Genomic DNA, 19,289 nt, shown 5'->3' with positions numbered 1-19,289 from the left:
TAGTTTTAGTTGTTTTATGCATTTTCTTGAGCTTAAAGTAACCAAAAATGGTTAAATGAAGAACAAAGTAATGAACCATCCAAACAATATGATTTTGATGCAAATTCCATGAGTTTTAGCTATATTACTTAAATGCTATGAATGAAAGATTTCTCATGAAATTTTGCAAGACTTTGATGCAATTGTTTGGATGATTTCAGGGAAGAAGAGGCTAAGCAAGGAAGCAACAAAATCAATAAAGGAAGCTTGAACATCACATGTGGAGTTTAAGTTCCAGTTTAAGCCTAAACTGGAGCTTAAACGCCAAAATCATGAAGGATAAGAAATGCTGGGATTGAAGTTTAACCTCCAGTTTGACCTCAAACTGGAGGTTAAACGCCAGAATGATAAGCCTCACTAAAGAAGCATTCCACGTTTAACCTCCAGTTTGACCTCAAACTGGAGGTTAAACGCCAGAATGAGTATGCCACCCAGGGAGGAGTTCCACGTTTAACCTCCAGTTTGACCTCAAACTGGAGGTTAAACGCCAGAACCAGGAAGAGTACCAGGGAGCCATTCCACGTTTAAGCTCCAGTTTGACTCAAACTGGAGCTTAAACGTGTTCGATAGCTTTTCTACTCCAGGGTTGCTCTCTCCATCTCCACGTTTAACCTCCAGTTTGACCCCAAACTGGAGGTTAAACGTGTTCGACACCTCCAGGGCCACCATTCTAAGCTTCCACGTTTAACCTCCAGTTTGACCTCAAACTGGAGGTTAAACGTGTTCGACCTCCAGTATGCCTCCACCCTTTTCCACGTTTAACCTCCAGTTTGACCTCAAACTGGAGGTTAAACGTGTTCGACCTCCAGGGCTGCCCTTCCTATCTCCACGTTTAAGCTTCAGTTTAACCTTAAACTGAAGCTTAAACGTGTTCGACTACATGACTCTCCAGGGCTACCTTCTTCCATTTCCACGTTTAAGCTTCAGTTTAACCTTAACTGAAGCTTAAACGTGCTTCTACAAATGGCCTCACTGGAAGTGTCTGGCGTTTAAGTTGCAGTTTAAGCTTAAACTACAACTTAAACGCCACTCTTGAAAAAGGTTTCTGGGCCAAAAATATTGTGATTTAAGTTAGTCTTTGAGCACAATTATTAACTTAAACTTACTTTGGTATGAAACCCAATTGAATATCATGGTTTATGGGATTGGGCCTGAAGGATTGATGAGTTTGAAATCTCAATTTATTGAGTCATGTGTCATTATTTGATTATCACTAAGTTGGCTCAATAAATGTTACAGGATTTGGATCAACAACCTCATCAAGATTATGGATCATAAACCCAAGGCAAAAGGAAAGCAAGGAGAGGCCTCAAAGCCTAAGAAGCACAACTGAAGCTCAATATAGAAAGTGTATAAATAGGATAGAAGTTAAGTTAGAGGGGACTTTTACTTTCACTTTTAGCTAGTTTTCCTTTTCTTTGTAATTGAATTCAGAGCTATGATTCACTAAACCCCCTTTCATTGGGTTAGGGAGCTCTATTGTAATTCAATGAATCAATAATAGTTTATCTTCTTCTTCAATCTTTTCTCTTGAATTTTGTTAGAAAGCTTCTCGATCTAATTCCATTGAGTAGTTGTCTTGGGAAAGAAACTACTCATACTTGGAATCCTTCGGAGCCTTGGGAAAGGAATGGAGGATTCATGCTAGAGAAGCTTTCTCACAGTGGATTGGATTGGGGTTTGGATGGATATTGTGACATGTAATCCTACCAAATTGTGGTTCATGAAATTGTGTGGTATAATCAGTGATCAAGCATCATCTCTTCTTATGAACATTTAAACCAAGGGATTGGGAATTTGTTTGTTTTTAGAGAGCATTGGTGAGCCAAGGAATTGGGATCCAATCATATAAGATTGCCAAGCAAAATTCAATGAATGCATTGGTTGAGGAAGAGATATACATGTTTTGATTCGGAGATTTCAATATCTCCTAAACCCAATGAATTCCCCATTTCTGATTTCCACTTTCTCTTTACATTCAGCAATTCAATTCTTGCAATCACCCCCATTCCCTTTTAATTTCAGCAATTTACATTCTGCTCTTTAATTCATGCAATTTAAGATTCAGCCATTTAATTTTCTTGTCATTTACTTTTCCCGCCAATTTTACATTCCGCAATTCTCATCTCAATTCTTGATTCCGCTCAACTAGAACACACTTCTAATCCGAATTGCTCAATCAACCAATCCTTGTGGGATTCGACCTCACTCTATTGTGAGTTTTTACTTGACGACGATAACCGGTGCACTTGCCGGAAGGAATTTTGCCGATCGTGCAATTTCCTAAATCGTAGCATAACTAGTTTATGCGCATCAAGTTTATGGCGCCGTTGCCGGGGATTGGTTTTTGATTGACAATTCTCAAATTGGAAGCTAACTAGATTGAGCAATTTTCTCTTGCTTTGTTAATTCTGTTCAAGATACTTGTTGAATTTTAATTTCTGCACTTGGTTACATGCTTTCCTTCTTTATGCCTTTAAACTCATGCAACTAACTCACTGACTCACTAACTGTTTGAATTAATTCCTCAATTGAGCTAACCATACTCTTCCATTAACCAAGAGTATTTCACTTGTTTGTGTTTGAGCTGTGTTCTTGTATGACAGGTAGGAGAGGAGAGACATCAACTCCTCCATATACCGAACCAGAGAGGACCCTTCATAGACTTAGAAGGGAAGCAAGAGGGAAGAGAGTAGTGGGAGAAGAGGAATCTGAAGGAGAATCTGAGGACAATTTTGAGGAAGCTTTAGATCTCAACATGGATAGAGAAGTTCACAACCATGAGAGAGCTGATGGAAACGATGCCATCCCTGAGAGGAGGGTTCTTAGTTCATACATAAACCCAACCTCTGGGAATTGTGGTAGTAGCATCCAGAAACCACCCATTCAGGCCAACAATTTTGAGCTCAAGCCACAGCTAATATCACTTGTGGAAAATCATTGTTCCTTTGGAGGAAGTGCTAATGAAGACCCAAACCAACATCTCACAAAATTCCTGAGAATTTGTGACACTGTGAAGTCCAATGGAGTCCAGGAAGATGCCTATAAACTGCTTTTGTTCCCATTTTCACTTAGGGACAAAGCAGCTAAGTGGCTGGAATCATTCCCAAGGGGGAGTCTAACAACATGGGATGAGGTGGAAAGCAAGTTTCTGGCACGTTTCTACCCTCCACAAAAGGTCAATAGGCTTCGATCTGAGGTTCAGACTTTTAGACAACAAGATGGTGAAACTCTCTACGAGGCATGGGAGAGATTCAAGGACTTGACAAGGAAATGCCCACCAAACATGTTCCATGATTGGGTGCAACTGCACATCTTCTATGATGGGCTCTCTTATGAATCAAGGAAGGCTGTAGACCATTCATCAGGAGGTTCATTGAACAGGAAAAAGACTGTGGAAGAAGCCATTGAAGTGATCGAGACAGTGGCTGAGAATGAGTACTACTATGCATCAGAAAGGCACAACACTAAGGGAGTCATGGAGCTGAACCATGTTGATACAATTCTAGCCCAAAACAAGGTGTTTGCCAAGCAACTAGCAGAGCTTACCAGGCAATTAGAAACAAAGCAAGTGGCTGCAATACACACACAAGATCAAGAGGAAGTAGGCATTGAAGGAGGTGATTGGGATGAGGTTAACTATGTGGGAAACCAACAAAGGCAATCATATGATCCACATTCCAACACTTACAACCCAGGCTGGAGAAACCACCCAAACTTTGGGTGGGGAAACCAACAAACCCAACCACAAAACCACAAACCTTACAACCACAACCAACAAAACAATTCCACATACCAAAACTCCAACCAAAGATCATACCAAGCCACACAAAACACTTACCCCCAATCATCATATCATGGCCAAAATAATCAACATACCCAACCTAATCCGAACCAACAATTTCAAGATCAATTGAACCGGATAGAAGGAATTATGGCAACCATGAGTCAAGACATCATTGAACTGAAGAGCTTCAGGGATGATGTGAGAACTACCTTAAGAAACCATGGTGAAAAACTCAAAAGGATGGAATCTCAAGTAGGAGAGCTATCTCAACAGGCACCCAAATCAACTGCAGTGTTCCCTAGTGACACAGAAAAGAATCTTAAAGGGGAACAAAAGAGAGTAAGATGGGAAGAATGCAAAGCCATCACCATAATGAAGGAAGTCTCAGAAGAAGAAGGAATCAGGCCCTCAGAGCAGGAACCAGAAATCTTGAAGGAAGGTGTGGAAGAAGTTAAGCAGGAAGGTGGAACTGAGCAAGCCAAGGAACTGCAAAAAGGCATGATGGAAATATACCAACCAAAAGCACCATTTCCTGAGAGGTTAGGAGGAGGTGAAAAAAGGAAAACCTACTCAAGGTTTCTAGAGACATTTAACTCTCTTCATGTCAATATTCCCTTTCTTGAGATTCTTCATCAAATGCCCACACACATCAAGTATTTAAAGGAATTGTTAAGCAAAAAAAGAGTTTTGAAGGGAGGACAAACAGTAACAATGAACAAAGAATGCAGTGCTCTCATCAAGAAGGACACACTCTCTAAGAAAACGGACCCAGGAAGTTTTCATATCCCTTGCATCATAGGGGAAACAAAAATTGACAGAGGATTCTGTGATCTAGGAGCTAGCATAAATGTGATGCCTCTAACTCTTATGAAGAGGCTACAACTGAATGAGGTGAGATCCACTGATGTAATCATACAACTGGCTGACAAAACTCAGAAGCAAGCTGAAGGGGTAGTTGAAAATGTGCTGGTGAAAGTGGGGGATTATTATTTCCCCACAGACTTTGTCATTGTGGACATGGAGGAAAGCTACTTACACCCTATCATTCTGGGCAGACCATTTCTAGCCACTACTAGAGCGCTCATAGATGTAGAACAAGGAGAGCTAATTCTGAGAATACATGATGAACAGCTCATTTTTAAAGTCTTCAAACCTGCATCTGAGCCTGAACCAGAACCTGAAAAGCCTAAAGATGATAGTAGCCATCCGTGTTTGGAGGAAAGTAATCCAGCAGCTGAGACTCTAAAACAGTCATTGGAAGGCAAACAAGAGTTGCAAGAGTTAGAGCCACAAGAATCAGTGGAAACAGATCAGAAGGATCCTCCTGACATAAAGGTCAATGAAGAAATCCTCAAGAGAAAGGGAAGAGTGATAGGGAGATTGCCAAGAGGATGGAGAAACAAGAAAATTCCCACTGAAGGTTTTTCTCCGGGAGATAACGTGATATCAAGTCATTATCTGCCAATCCCACCTGGCCTCAAAACCATTCCTTCCCAGCTCCCTCAAGTGTTCACAATCAGGAAAGTTCTTTCTATGGAACATTTAGAGGTCATGAATGAATCAAGTGGGGACGTTTTCATAGTGAGAGGAGAAGACGTCAAGCACTACAATCCACCCTAACAAGGGACAACCGTCAAGCTAGTGACGTTAAAGAAGCGCTTCATGGGAGGCAACCCATTTTTTTTTTTAGTATCCTTAATCTTTAGTGCTTTGCTTTACATCTAATAAAACATGGTTTCTTATGCATGAACTTGAATCCTCAGGACAACTATTGATTAAGTGCACTAAACCGTGCATGTAAATTACAGTTGGTCTCTAAGTTTGGTGTGCCTGATGGCACTCCCAAATCTTACTCAAATTGAATTCCATCTTTCATTCAAGGTGCACAACCAAACATTAAGTTTGGTGTTCTTTTTGAACACAGTTTATGAAAAGCAAGAAGTTCCTCTGGATTTCAAAATTCATGACAAGTATACCATTCACATGTTTAATGCTTTAGTTTCAATTACTTAGGGTAGTCACTTTGTTTAGAATCAAAGAGCCAAGGTGACTATGATTTATTAGAAATATGCACACTCATTAAGGACAACCAATATGGATTTCATGTCATCAGGAGACTTAACCAAAAACTAAGTTTGGTGTCCAAATAATAAGTGTGCATACATGTAGAAGTCACGGCTATAAGCTCATAAAGACAAGCATTGATTTACATGTGCAAATACTATTCATAATTCACATGGACCGAAAAATGATAGCAAATTTGTTTGTTTGTGCAGGTACAAAAGAAAAGACAAAAATGGAGGAAAAAGACAAAGGGAGGTACGTGCTTGGTCAAAAAGAAAATCCACAAATCTTTGAAACTAACACATGGGAAAAGGAAGTTCTGCAAGAAAAGAAAGCTACATGTACAACCTAATGCATCCAGAATACTTCCAAGAAAATGAAAAGCCAATCGTCCTTATCTACAATTCATATATTTACCATCAAGCCACCCTTCACAAACCACCCTAGCCGTTCATTTTTCACTCATGGGCACTATAAAGAACCACTTGGGGAACGAGTCCCACACCACCAATTCTCCTTCATACACATTTTCCTTCATCACAGCATAACTATCTCTTGCCGAAAACAACCTCACCACACCTCCAACAACACTTCTTGCTTCACCTTGTCAACTTTAGCTTGTCACTTACCAAAACTAAAAAAAACCAATGGCAGCTTCATCTAGCCACAAAAGAAGAAAAGACAAGCAGCCAATGGAGGAAAACAGGGAATTTGATGCATGGAGATACAGATCAGTGTTCCATGAGATTCAAGCCGAATGGATGAGACCTAAAACGGTACTAGCTGAGGTTCCCTTTGACCTTGAAAAGGATGAGTTCCCAGGTGTTTGGGAAAAGATCAAAAAGAGGAAGTGGGAGCTCCTAACTAAGCCAATCACTAGAATCAACATCAACTTGGTGAAAGAGTTTTATGCAAATGCAGTAAGGGAGGATCAAACCAAGAACCCCACATACAAAAGCTATGTGAGAGGGGTGGAAGTTGACTTCAGTCCTAAAGCAATCATGAAAACTCTTGGCCTGAAAAACATACATTTCAGCCAAGCAAGTTATGAAGAAAGGATGATAGGAGAACCTGACTATACAACTATTGCTGAAGACCTTTGTGCCATCAGAGCTGAATGGGTGAGAAAAACAAGAGGGGCTCCAAGAGTCTTGAGAAGGGGAGACCTAACACCTGAAGCTAAAGGGTGGTATGCAATAGTTAGGAGATCCATCCTACCCACTGCAAACTCTTCAGAAATAGTCCCTAAAAGAGCCATCTTGCTACATTGCATTATGGTTGGAGGAGAGATCAAAGTTCATAAACTCATTGCTGAACAGATACAAGAGTTTAGTGAGAAAAGTGACCCTGAATCCTGGCTCCACTTCCCTAGCACTATCATTAGACTATGCATCGATGCCCAAGTACCACTTGAGGATGAAAGACCTAATTGGCTATATCCTGGACTGGCCATAACTGCGCACAGAATGACTCTTGGCCCAACTCCTCCAAGACATACAAGAAGAAGAAATGAAGAAGGGCAACAAGTGGAAGCCGAGCAAGAAGCAGAACAAGAAAGACAGGAAGGAGAAGATAGAGAAGAAGAGCAAGAAGAGCAAGCAACTCCTGAAAGAAGACAACGGATTCCCAGAGACCCCATGGATATGAGCAGAATGCAGGAATTCATAGAAGGAATGTCTCAACAATACATGAGGTCTCAGGAGAGACAAGAGGACTTTCATCTAAAAATGATGGATATGCAAAGGAACTTTGAATCAAGATTCTTCGATCTGCAAAGGGAACAAAATTTACACTTACAGGAATCCTTCAGCCACATATGCCAACACCAAGATGCCAATGTCTTGGCAATCAAGGAAGCCACCACTTTACAGAATGCAAGATACTCAGTCCAAGCTGATTACAACATCAGTTCGCAAATCAAGCTTAACTACATAGGGGAACATCTACACAAGATGGACCCAGCATTCCCAGCTTATGATGAGTATTTCAAAGGGAGGAAAGAAGGAGAAATAAACAAGGCAATGATCCTTGAAAAAGGAGTGGAAGAAACGATGAAAAAGGCTGGATTCTGGAAAAAGCTCATAAGAAAAGACAAGGGAGGCACAAGTGGTCAAAAAGAGGCAGGAAGCAAGAAGAAGCAGGATCCCAAGAATTAAGAAGAACCAAGCAATAAATAAGAGGTGGTCTCGTTCCTTAATAATCAAATGATAATTGGTGAATTGTCTTTATGAACGTGTTTTCATCATAAGTCATTTAAGTGTTATGTGGAGTTTTTTTTTTTTTTTTTTTTTTATGAGTCGTTTTTTTTAGTATGTGTGTTTGTTAAGTGCTTTGAATAAAGTGAATGCCTGGATGTTTGGATATAACTTCACCTTCTTAAACAAGTGCGTGCCATGCTTGTTCTGTTTCCAAAAATAAAAGAAAAGTTTGAACAAAAGTAACTTGGCTAAATTAGTGACAAATCAAGTAGAATTAAGTGGTGGTATGCATGCTTGATTGTTTAGTCAGATCACTAAAATTAGAGTGTAGAATTATCATTTTTTTTATGTAGAAAGTGAACATTGTCTATGGATCTTGATGAATAAATGTCTTTGGCCATGAAAAAGAAAGAAAAAGAAAAAGAAAAAGCCACGGAAAAAGGCAACCAAAAAGCAAAAAAAAAATTGAGAAAATAAGCTAGGTACCAATGGTTTGAACTTCTGAGACAAATGCCTGTGGTGTTTATGTATTAAGGATATGCTTGGATGAATAGGTTCTGAGGAGTGTTTCAACACTTGGTAACTTGGGTTAACTAACCCGGGATTATCAACCAAAAGTCCATTATCAAGAGCAACCTAAATACAAAACATTTAGTCACACAAAGAGGTGCTGTGCACCAATGTCTCAAGAAGAAATGTGAACTAAAATGCCTAAGGTGGATATGTGTAGTGCACTGATAAGAAAAAGAAAACGCCAAAGGCTTGTGCAACACATGACACTAAGCAAACAAGGAGCAAAAGAAGCTCTAAGAAAAAGAGAAGAAAAACAAAGAAGAGAAAAGTGCCAAAGACATAAGAATAACAAGAGGCCATAGCAATTTTTGATGGATGCGATGAAAAAGTGATAATCCTACCTGATAAGTATGAAAAAGTGATGCTGCAACTTTCTGCATAAAACCCTTCTGATGAACTTCAAATGCTTGCTAATATAGCCAATGTAATTGCTTTCTGTTTCATACTTTCTTCTCAAATAACTCAGGACTTGCTTAGGGACAAGCAAGTATTAAGTTTGGTGTTGTGATGCCAAGGCATCATAGGCTAGTTTCACTAGCATTTTTCTGTTAGTTTTAGTTGTTTTATGCATTTTCTTGAGCTTAAAGTAACCAAAAATGGTTAAATGAAGAACAAAGTAATGAACCATCCAAACAATATGATTTTGATGCAAATTCCATGAGTTTTAGCTATATTACTTAAATGCTATGAATGAAAGATTTCTCATGAAATTTTGCAAGACTTTGATGCAATTGTTTGGATGATTTCAGGGAAGAAGAGGCTAAGCAAGGAAGCAACAAAATCAATAAAGGAAGCTTGAACATCACATGTGGAGTTTAAGTTCCAGTTTAAGCCTAAACTGGAGCTTAAACGCCAAAATCATGAAGGATAAGAAATGCTGGGATTGAAGTTTAACCTCCAGTTTGACCTCAAGCTGGAGGTTAAACGCCAGAATGATAAGCCTCACTAAAGAAGCATTCCACGTTTAACCTCCAGTTTGACCTCAAACTGGAGGTTAAACGCCAGAATGAGTATGCCACCCAGGGAGGAGTTCCACGTTTAACCTCCAGTTTGACCTCAAACTGGAGGTTAAACGCTAGAACCAGGAAGAGTACCAGGGAGCCATTCCACGTTTAAGCTCCAGTTTGACTCAAACTGGAGCTTAAACGTGTTCGATAGCTTTTCTACTCCAGGGTTGCTCTCTCCATCTCCACGTTTAACCTCCAGTTTGACCCCAAACTGGAGGTTAAACGTGTTCGACACCTCCAGGGCCACCATTCTAAGCTTCCACGTTTAACCTCCAGTTTGACCTCAAACTGGAGGTTAAACGTGTTCGACCTCCAGTATGCCTCCACCCTTTTCCACGTTTAACCTCCAGTTTGACCTCAAACTGGAGGTTAAACGTGTTCGACCTCCAGGGCTGCCCTTCCTATCTCCACGTTTAAGCTTCAGTTTAACCTTAAACTGAAGCTTAAACGTGTTCGACTACATGACTCTCCAGGGCTACCTTCTTCCATTTCCACGTTTAAGCTTCAGTTTAACCTTAACTGAAGCTTAAACGTGCTTCTACAAATGGCCTCACTGGAAGTGTCTGGCGTTTAAGTTGCAGTTTAAGCTTAAACTACAACTTAAACGCCACTCTTGAAAAAGGTTTCTGGGCCAAAAATATTGTGATTTAAGTTAGTCTTTGAGCACAATTATTAACTTAAACTTACTTTGGTATGAAACCCAATTGAATATCATGGTTTATGGGATTGGGCCTGAAGGATTGATGAGTTTGAAATCTCAATTTATTGAGTCATGTGTCATTATTTGATTATCACTAAGTTGGCTCAATAAATGTTACAGGATTTGGATCAACAACCTCATCAAGATTATGGATCATAAACCCAAGGCAAAAGGAAAGCAAGGAGAGGCCTCAAAGCCTAAGAAGCACAACTGAAGCTCAATATAGAAAGTGTATAAATAGGATAGAAGTTAAGTTAGAGGGGACTTTTACTTTCACTTTTAGCTAGTTTTCCTTTTCTTTGTAATTGAATTCAGAGCTATGATTCACTAAACCCCCTTTCATTGGGTTAGGGAGCTCTATTGTAATTCAATGAATCAATAATAGTTTATCTTCTTCTTCAATCTTTTCTCTTGAATTTTGTTAGAAAGCTTCTCGATCTAATTCCATTGAGTAGTTGTCTTGGGAAAGAAACTACTCATACTTGGAATCCTTCGGAGCCTTGGGAAAGGAATGGAGGATTCATGCTAGAGAAGCTTTCTCACAGTGGATTGGATTGGGGTTTGGATGGATATTGTGACATGTAATCCTACCAAATTGTGGTTCATGAAATTGTGTGGTATAATCAGTGATCAAGCATCATCTCTTCTTATGAACATTTAAACCAAGGGATTGGGAATTTGTTTGTTTTTAGAGAGCATTGGTGAGCCAAGGAATTGGGATCCAATCATATAAGATTGCCAAGCAAAATTCAATGAATGCATTGGTTGAGGAAGAGATATACATGTTTTGATTCGGAGATTTCAATATCTCCTAAACCCAATGAATTCCCCATTTCTGATTTCCACTTTCTCTTTACATTCAGCAATTCAATTCTTGCAATCACCCCCATTCCCTTTTAATTTCAGCAATTTACATTCTGCTCTTTAATTCATGCAATTTAAGATTCAGCCATTTAATTTTCTTGTCATTTACTTTTCCCGCCAATTTTACATTCCGCAATTCTCATCTCAATTCTTGATTCCGCTCAACTAGAACACACTTCTAATCCGAATTGCTCAATCAACCAATCCTTGTGGGATTCGACCTCACTCTATTGTGAGTTTTTACTTGACGACGATAACCGGTGCACTTGCCGGAAGGAATTTTGCCGATCGTGCAATTTCCTAAATCGTAGCATAACTAGTTTATGCGCATCAAAGCTCCAAGAGAAGGGAATTCGGACAGCTGCTGGCGTTAAATGCCATTTTGGGTATTTAACGCCCTAGAGGAGCAGCCTTATGCATGCTGAGGTCCCTTGCTAGCACTAAACGCCAGTTGAGCGTTTAGCGCCTAGGGAGGGTGCTGCTTGCTTTTTCTGTTTTTGCTCCAAACACTGCCAAATTATTCCGAATTTCACCTGAAATTATTCCGAATTTCACCTGAAATAAAAAAATACTAAAACAACTCAAAATAGCATTCAAAGGATATTTTTGCACTAAAATAATGTAAAACGAAATAAACTCTAACTAAAAACAACTAGAAAATGCTAAGAAAAAGGGTACAAGATGCTCATGCATCATGCATACTTCAACAAGTTTCCTTTCTCACAGCACAAGTAGAGCAGTTGCATGCTTCGCAAGCCCCTGGCTATGATTGCCGTGGAGGAGAAAGCATACATAGGATAATTCTCAAGGACAGAGAAAAATTCCTACTTCCCTGAGTGGAGGGAACATCCTAATTATTGCTGGTGGAATCAAGAACAAACCTTCTCCAATGTTGCATACCATCTGCAAGAGAGCCAAATGTAATTCCAAAACCCTTTTGAGCTTGTCGTGGAAAGTTTATCTCAATCCACTCAAGAGTTTGTTCAACAAACTCAAGACTTCATGTAAGAGATGAAAACAAACTTCAAAAAGCAAGGAATCCCCATCAAGAATCTAGAAGTCCAAATGGATCAAATTATTGCTAAGATATCTCAACAAGCTTTTGAAAGTAAGATAGAAAAACTATCCCAAACCATTGCCTCTTTCATGCAACTAACTCAAAGCTTCATGGAAGAAACAAGAGAAAATTTCAAGAAGCTTCAATAAAGAATTTAGAGGTACAAGTGGGACAAATTACCAGGCAATTGGCAAAGAAGCAAAAGGGTTCCTCCCTAAATGAGACCATGTCAAATCCTATAGAAGAATACAAGGCAATCAATAACTCTATACAACACCCAAGTTCTGAAAAAGCAGAAAAGCTAGAAGAGGTGCGGTCAATAGAGGAATTCACTGAAAGAAAGATCTTAGTCAACAAACAAAAAGCACTATCTTGGAGAAGAAGGTCAACAAAAATTAATCCATCCGCTATCCTAGAAAGCGGTATGAGTCAAGCTAGTGACGTTAAAAGAGCACTTATTGGTAGGTAACCCAGTCGGTTAGTATCCTTTTTTTTATCTTCTCCATTAAGGTCCTTTCCTTTAATTAATCATAAAAAGGGAAAAATGAATTTCGTAGAAAAAGTTATAAAAGTTTAAAAATCGGTGTTAAAAACTGGAAGTTTCAGATTCTGCAGCATACCAGAAAAATTGCTGGTATGCATGCGCGCAAAGGCCTGCGTTCATACGAGACAGAGAATGTTTGCAAGCTTGTTTGCATACATAGGGTGGTGCATACGCACCCGTCTGGGAAGGCTTCTAGTCTGTGCGTGCGCACACGACCTATTTTCTGCAAAAATGCTGTTCTGACTGTTTAGCCTTCCCGACAAGCTTGGAACCCCACTAACTTCCATATCACTTCTGATAACCAATTTTTAAGCTTCGAAAAGAGTATGGGTAAATCTAATGAATTGAATTAATTAGTTTTCGGATAAACACTTGGTTAACCAGATGAAAATATTATATGGATGGTGGTTCGTCCCACCCACAGTGAGGATGGTGACTTAATTCCGCTAATGAGATAACAAGATTTACTAATTGATGAGAGAATGAGGTTATTATACGTTATAACTTATAAAATTGAATGAGTTGCCAATTATGGCTGAATGTGATATGAAAATTGAATTGGAAAGGACGGTGGTACTATTTCGTTTGTGTATTGATGAGAAACTTGCATGTGGTCGATACAAGGATGGTGGTGTTATCCTCCTTGCTCAGTGTTGCGGTGAGACACCTGCACCTGGTAGATGCAAGGATGTGGGTTTTGTCCCGCTTGCTCAGTGTTGTGGTGTATATGTGGGAATGGTGATTTTATCCCGTCCACATTCTTTCTGTTTGCAAGTGTGGCCGGGCATGCGATCCCCAGATTAGCTAGCCGCCAAGAGAAGGTGAACAGGAACTCTCTTATGAGACTATTTTATATATATACATGCAAGAGATGATTACCTCTTGGGGATGTGCGACAGAAAGGAGATATTCGGGTTAGCTACCAGATGTGTCGGGTTTGGCAGTATAACCAACACATGAGCTCACGGATAGTAGGATAGGCATGCATCATGTGCATTTGTTTGTAATTGTTTGAGTGTGAATATTTGTTTTGGTTTGTCTAACTGTATATTTCTGTTTAATTGCTAATTGTAATCCTTGCCATACATTGGTCTAATTGTGTTTGTTTTGTATTGATTATTATTTGTGATTGATATTACTGAACGGAATACTGAACTGAGAAATTGAACATTAAGAGTAAAGATGAGGATATATGGAAAATGATTAGGACTAGACGTAGATATAGAGCTGAGACTTAGTGACCTAACCCTGTTCAGATTAGTTAAAACCCTAGACTTGAACTTCGGTGAAGTTGGAGATTTAGGATTACCTAGTGGGTTCATGTCTTTTTATATAGTCTTTATTTAGAACTATTACCCTACTTGGAAACCTTTGGGTTCTCACCTGTTGTGAATTTTTTGTTTTTCAGATGCAGGGCGTGATGCACCTCGATAAGTGTGCGAGATTCTGTTAGCGAAGCAAGGAAAGCTTTTCTCCTGAGATTTATTTTGTTACTTAGCATTTTCTCCACTTTTGAAATTTTTATTGTATATTTCCTCTTAGAGGTTTTTATTTAGAGAAACATGATTTCTATTTTGTACACTTTTTTGTTTGTAATATTCTAGCCAGCCTTTTCTTCGCAGGTCGAGACTAGTAATTATTATGTATCTTATTTCGAACTTATTATGTATATATATATATATATATATATATATATATTGCTCCTGCATATGACGTTTCTTACATTATCATTTTGTGTGTGAATTTCAACACTCGCTTTTGTTTATCATTCCTTCACAAGCTCCTAGTTTTATTATCATTATTCAAATATTATGTATGTATCTTCTTCTTTAGGTGTCGTAATGCCTCATCACCTATGATTTACGAATATAGCATAAGGCTTTGCGTGGTAGGGTGTTACACCCGGTCCCCAATTGCACCTCTGCCGTTTGTCCTCGAATAACAAATAGCTCTGCAAGCCTACCATATGTGGACCTCACCAAAGAAGTAACTGGAAGATTCTTTGTACCCTTTAGAACAGAATTAACACATTCAGATATGTTGGTGGTCATATGGCCGAAGTGTCCCCCATTATCCTGATGTTGGGTCCACTTATTGTATTCCATTCTGTTTGTCTAATCACACATAGCCAGATTCTCAGTCCTCGTAATATTAAACCAATAGTCAAACTCAACTCGGTCTTCGCATATGCAGCATTCATAAGTAGCCTTTTTGTGTCTTGACCCTTGAAATTCAAAGAAAAGTTTGCTGCCACATGCCGAATGCAAAATGCTCGATAAGCACTCAGAGGTGGCCAACCTCTATCAGGGGCCTCCAGAACAGCCTTGATGACATTGTGCCTATCAGATACTCCTGTGGCATCACATGCTTCCATAGGTTGGATAAGAAAAAAAATCACAACTCCGCATTTTCTCCCTCCACAACTACAAATGCAATGGGCAAGATGTTTGAGTTTCCATCTTGCATGATAGCTAGAAGCAAAGTACCTCCATACTTGCTATACAAATGAGTCCCATCAATGCTCACTAGTGGCTTGTAATGTCAAAAGGCCTCAATACAAGGAGGAAATAACCAAAAAAGACAATGAAAGTATACTATAGATTTATCAACCTGATCCCCAACTATAATCGGAGAAGTCTTCAATACTGCAATGATTCTGACCATGGTAGACTGCACACCAAGCATCCAACGTGGTAACTCGCCATAAGACTCCTCCCAATCTCCATAGATCTATGTTATTGCCTTCTGATTTGCCAACTAAACCTTCTTATAACTAGGTCTGAAACCATAACTTGCTTCTGTTACTTGCTGCAACACCTTTATGGTAACTACAACATCGACTCTAACCAACGAAAATATCCTTGGACAAATGACATGATAATCAAGCTACCGATGATCATTTGAAATCAGCAAGTGTGAGGTCCATTATACCTTCTGACCTCCCAGGTACCTTTCGTTGACAAAATGAGATACGAATCAACGAAGTGCAACCTTTGCCAGATTTCTTACATTTTTTATGGTATTTAAGATGATCTAACTCCAATACTCTATACTCAACTCTACAATAGATGCTATAACTCTTTACACTCAACACATGGTCCTCTTTATTTTGGAATGATTGCCCAATCTGAAATTATGTAGGAGCGGTTCTATCATGCAATCCTTGTCCCCAAAGGCAGCATCTACACCTGGTTGTTGCCCATGCCTTCCAAGTTTAGGGTTGAAAAATGTGGAGGATATTGTTGTGTGCCGAAACTTGATGGGCCACACTGTGTATGTGGATTGCTCCTTGTATCCTCCAATTATGTTGAGAGGCTCTTCATCCGTATCATCATTTTGAATTACATTTTCAACTCGATCTGGTTCATTATCGCCTACACAATTAGAAATCATGCAAGGAGAACTAGCCTTCTCAACCTCCAGCTGGCGGAACAAACGATTGTCCATTACAATACAATCATCTTCATCCTCGCGGTTCAAATCAATTGCAAATGATGGAGATGCAACCAATGAACAAGCCAGTGCAATCACATGCATCGAGCTAGAAGCAACACCCAGAGCAGTTGATTGAGGATTCGGAGCTGATGCCCCAGAACTGTCGACGACATCCTCCAACTTCGCATACAACTCGTGTGTTCTCACTTCAGGAAAACTTCTCCGACAATGAAACAGTACCTCCAGATCTTCATCGGATCCTATCACAAACATATCATACTTCACACACTAAGAAAAATGAGTATTTGTAACAAAAAAGTTGTTACAAAAAATCAAAATTTTGAAACAAAAAGATTTTGTAACAAAAAAAGAGGCCGTTGCAGTATGTCCCGTTACAAAAAGTTTTTGTAACAAAAAATGGAGCTGTTACAATTCAAAGTAATATTTTGTAACAAATTTTTCTGATACAAAAAAACAAAAGTCGTTACAAAATTGATAACAAATTTTGATCTTCAAAATATTTTTGGTGACAATATATTTTTTCCTATTATAAAATTTTGCTACAAAATATAACTTGATTTTGTAACATTTTTTTCTTTAGTTACAAAATACTATTTATTTTGTAATAATTTTTTTAATACAAATTACACATATAATTTGCCAAATTATATTATTTTTTAATTAATTAATATATTAACTAATTTACTCGGCAAGTCAACATTTATAATAACATAGATAGTTCAAATATATTTCATTTAACTAAGATTGTTTTATAAATCTTCAACATATAAACTTTAAAGTACAAACTAACAAGATATATTGAAGAACCCTAATGAACTAGATAGATACATAGGACAAGAAAAATAAGAAATTATAAATCTCCAAAATATAAACTACAAATTACAAACTCCATCATGTTCATACATCATACAGCTCCTTTCTCATGGAGAAGCTTTTAATAAGTGCCACACCTGAAAAGACCACCAACCAAAAAACACTAACGTAAGAAACAAGATTTGTTTCAATATGTATGTGATGCTTTTGTAGCGATGTGGCACGATAGTTTCAAATAAATGAGGAACATCAGCATACCACTTTAAGCTATGTATCCTCAGGAAATAGATTCATTATAAAGATCAAGCACTTAGATGCCGAAGTATAACAGTGGGGTGAGCCTCAAGTAGGAAATATTATGCTCATCATTACATATTTAGTTATAGCAATATAAAGATGAATGACACAAATACTTACATGATCCTCAAAATCTGGGCTCCTTAAATTGATAGATAGATTTTTCATCAGCAGTAGCACTTAAACAGAGTATGATTTGGTAAGTACTTCTCTAACATAAATTTATAACTTCACATTTCTAATATCTGTCCAAAGTCAATATTTCAAAGCCTTGGTAGAAATAAAGTTTCAATATCTTAACTCCATTTAAGGAGTAGGAATTATTTGTTTGAAGCAAATGGAAATGGACTATCAAAAGAAATGATTCATTGGATAGTAAGAATACAGGCAAACATACCGTCTAAACATCTATAGGATCCATCCTTTTTAGTTTCTATAAATGAGACCTGCAAAAGGAAATGGACTGTCAAAAAGAAATTATTCATTGGACAATAAGAACACATGCAAACATACCGTCTCAACATCTATAGGATCCATCCTTTTTAGTTTCTGTAAATGTAACCAAACGGTTCAACTCAAATTAAATGAGACCTGCAACAGTGGTGGCCTCCATCATCCTCCTTCGCATTTCTCTTTGTTTTGTTCTGCTTCTCGACAGCGACTATGCGGAATAGCAATTAATATCTAGGACAAAGATCAATAACAATATGATGTCAATTAATGCAATTCTAAAAAATTGTCTAGAAAATTTGAGCTTTACTTGGCAAAGGAAAAAAAATTTACAGCAACAAAAGATTTAGCTAAGTGATTTTTTAAGCAACACAACAATAAATTCAACTATTCAAGTATTAAACTCAACCCAGTGATGTTATCCAGCAACAAAATTCAACCCAGTGATGTTATCCAGCAACAAAATTCAACTCAATGATGTTTAACAGCAACAAAAAAAATTTGCTCAGGTTCAACAATAATGAAGATCCAAACCTGAAAAGAAAAATGTTCCAAAGCAGCATACCATCAAAATTTAACAACGCAATAAAGCACCTGAACAAGTTTATGTATGACAAGTTTAGTAATTAGATAAGGTATGTAAAGCTATTGCGATGTGATTCGCCATGCCAAATCCAATTTAATTTGAATAATTAAATAGACTAATTCTACCTAATATCTTTGGCCCTTTCACATTTTAAGACTTGGAACTTTTACAGACTTGAATGATCAAATTAAACTATCGTCAAATTTACAGGTTTAGAAACAGTTAACATTGTTCAAACTTACTGTCACATTGAAACATTCATATTTAATTAGGTCTAAATAAGAGTTATCCATGCAGTATAACATTCTTATTTAATGTGATTCTTATATGAAACAGAGATGCAATTATGAGCAATAAGCAAAGAATCAATCTTAGAGATTTTGGTCTATGACATCCAAAAATTAACCATAAAATTAATTTTATTTGTATTGAATAGCTTCAGTCAAAACAGAATTAATATTTTCCTATTTGAATCAATGACCAAAATAGAAAATGAATTTTCAGCTAGAGAATCAGTGACCAAAATAGAAAATGCACTTCCAACCAGAGAGTCAGGGACCAAAACATGCAGCATTATACAAAATCAATTTTCAAATCAAAACAGAAACCAAATCAACTAAAATCACAGAACAAGAGACACTTGAGTTACCTAATTAGAGGTTGGGCCACAACGAGGAGGCAGAGAACTAGTGACAAGGCGCGATTCAAAAGCAGCAACATCTAGAGGGGCAGACGACGGCTTGACAGTAGAAACAGGAGAGGTGATGACCCACAAATGACCAGGAGAAACATTGATGGTGATGACGAGGACGACGGTTTTACGCAGATCCAATGGTGACGACAGCGACGGAGCT

The 19,289-nt window shown here is 38.2% G+C and overlaps 1 non-coding gene across 1 annotated transcript; it reads right to left on the bottom strand.

The window, feature by feature from the left end:
* Positions 1-3,223: 3,223 nt before the first annotated feature.
* Positions 3,224-3,327, bottom strand: LOC112760027 (small nucleolar RNA R71). Its single transcript, XR_003180486.1, has one exon. It is a non-coding gene; the product is annotated as a small nucleolar RNA R71 (small nucleolar RNA).
* Between the last annotated feature and the right edge of the window lie 15,962 nt (positions 3,328-19,289).

The sequence above is a fragment of the Arachis hypogaea genome, chromosome 16, assembly GCF_003086295.3.
Source record: "Arachis hypogaea cultivar Tifrunner chromosome 16, arahy.Tifrunner.gnm2.J5K5, whole genome shotgun sequence".
NCBI classification, from domain to species: Eukaryota; Viridiplantae; Streptophyta; class Magnoliopsida; order Fabales; family Fabaceae; genus Arachis; species Arachis hypogaea.
The sequence above is the reverse complement of the archived record's forward strand: the minus strand, read 5'-3'. Positions and strand labels throughout refer to the sequence as shown.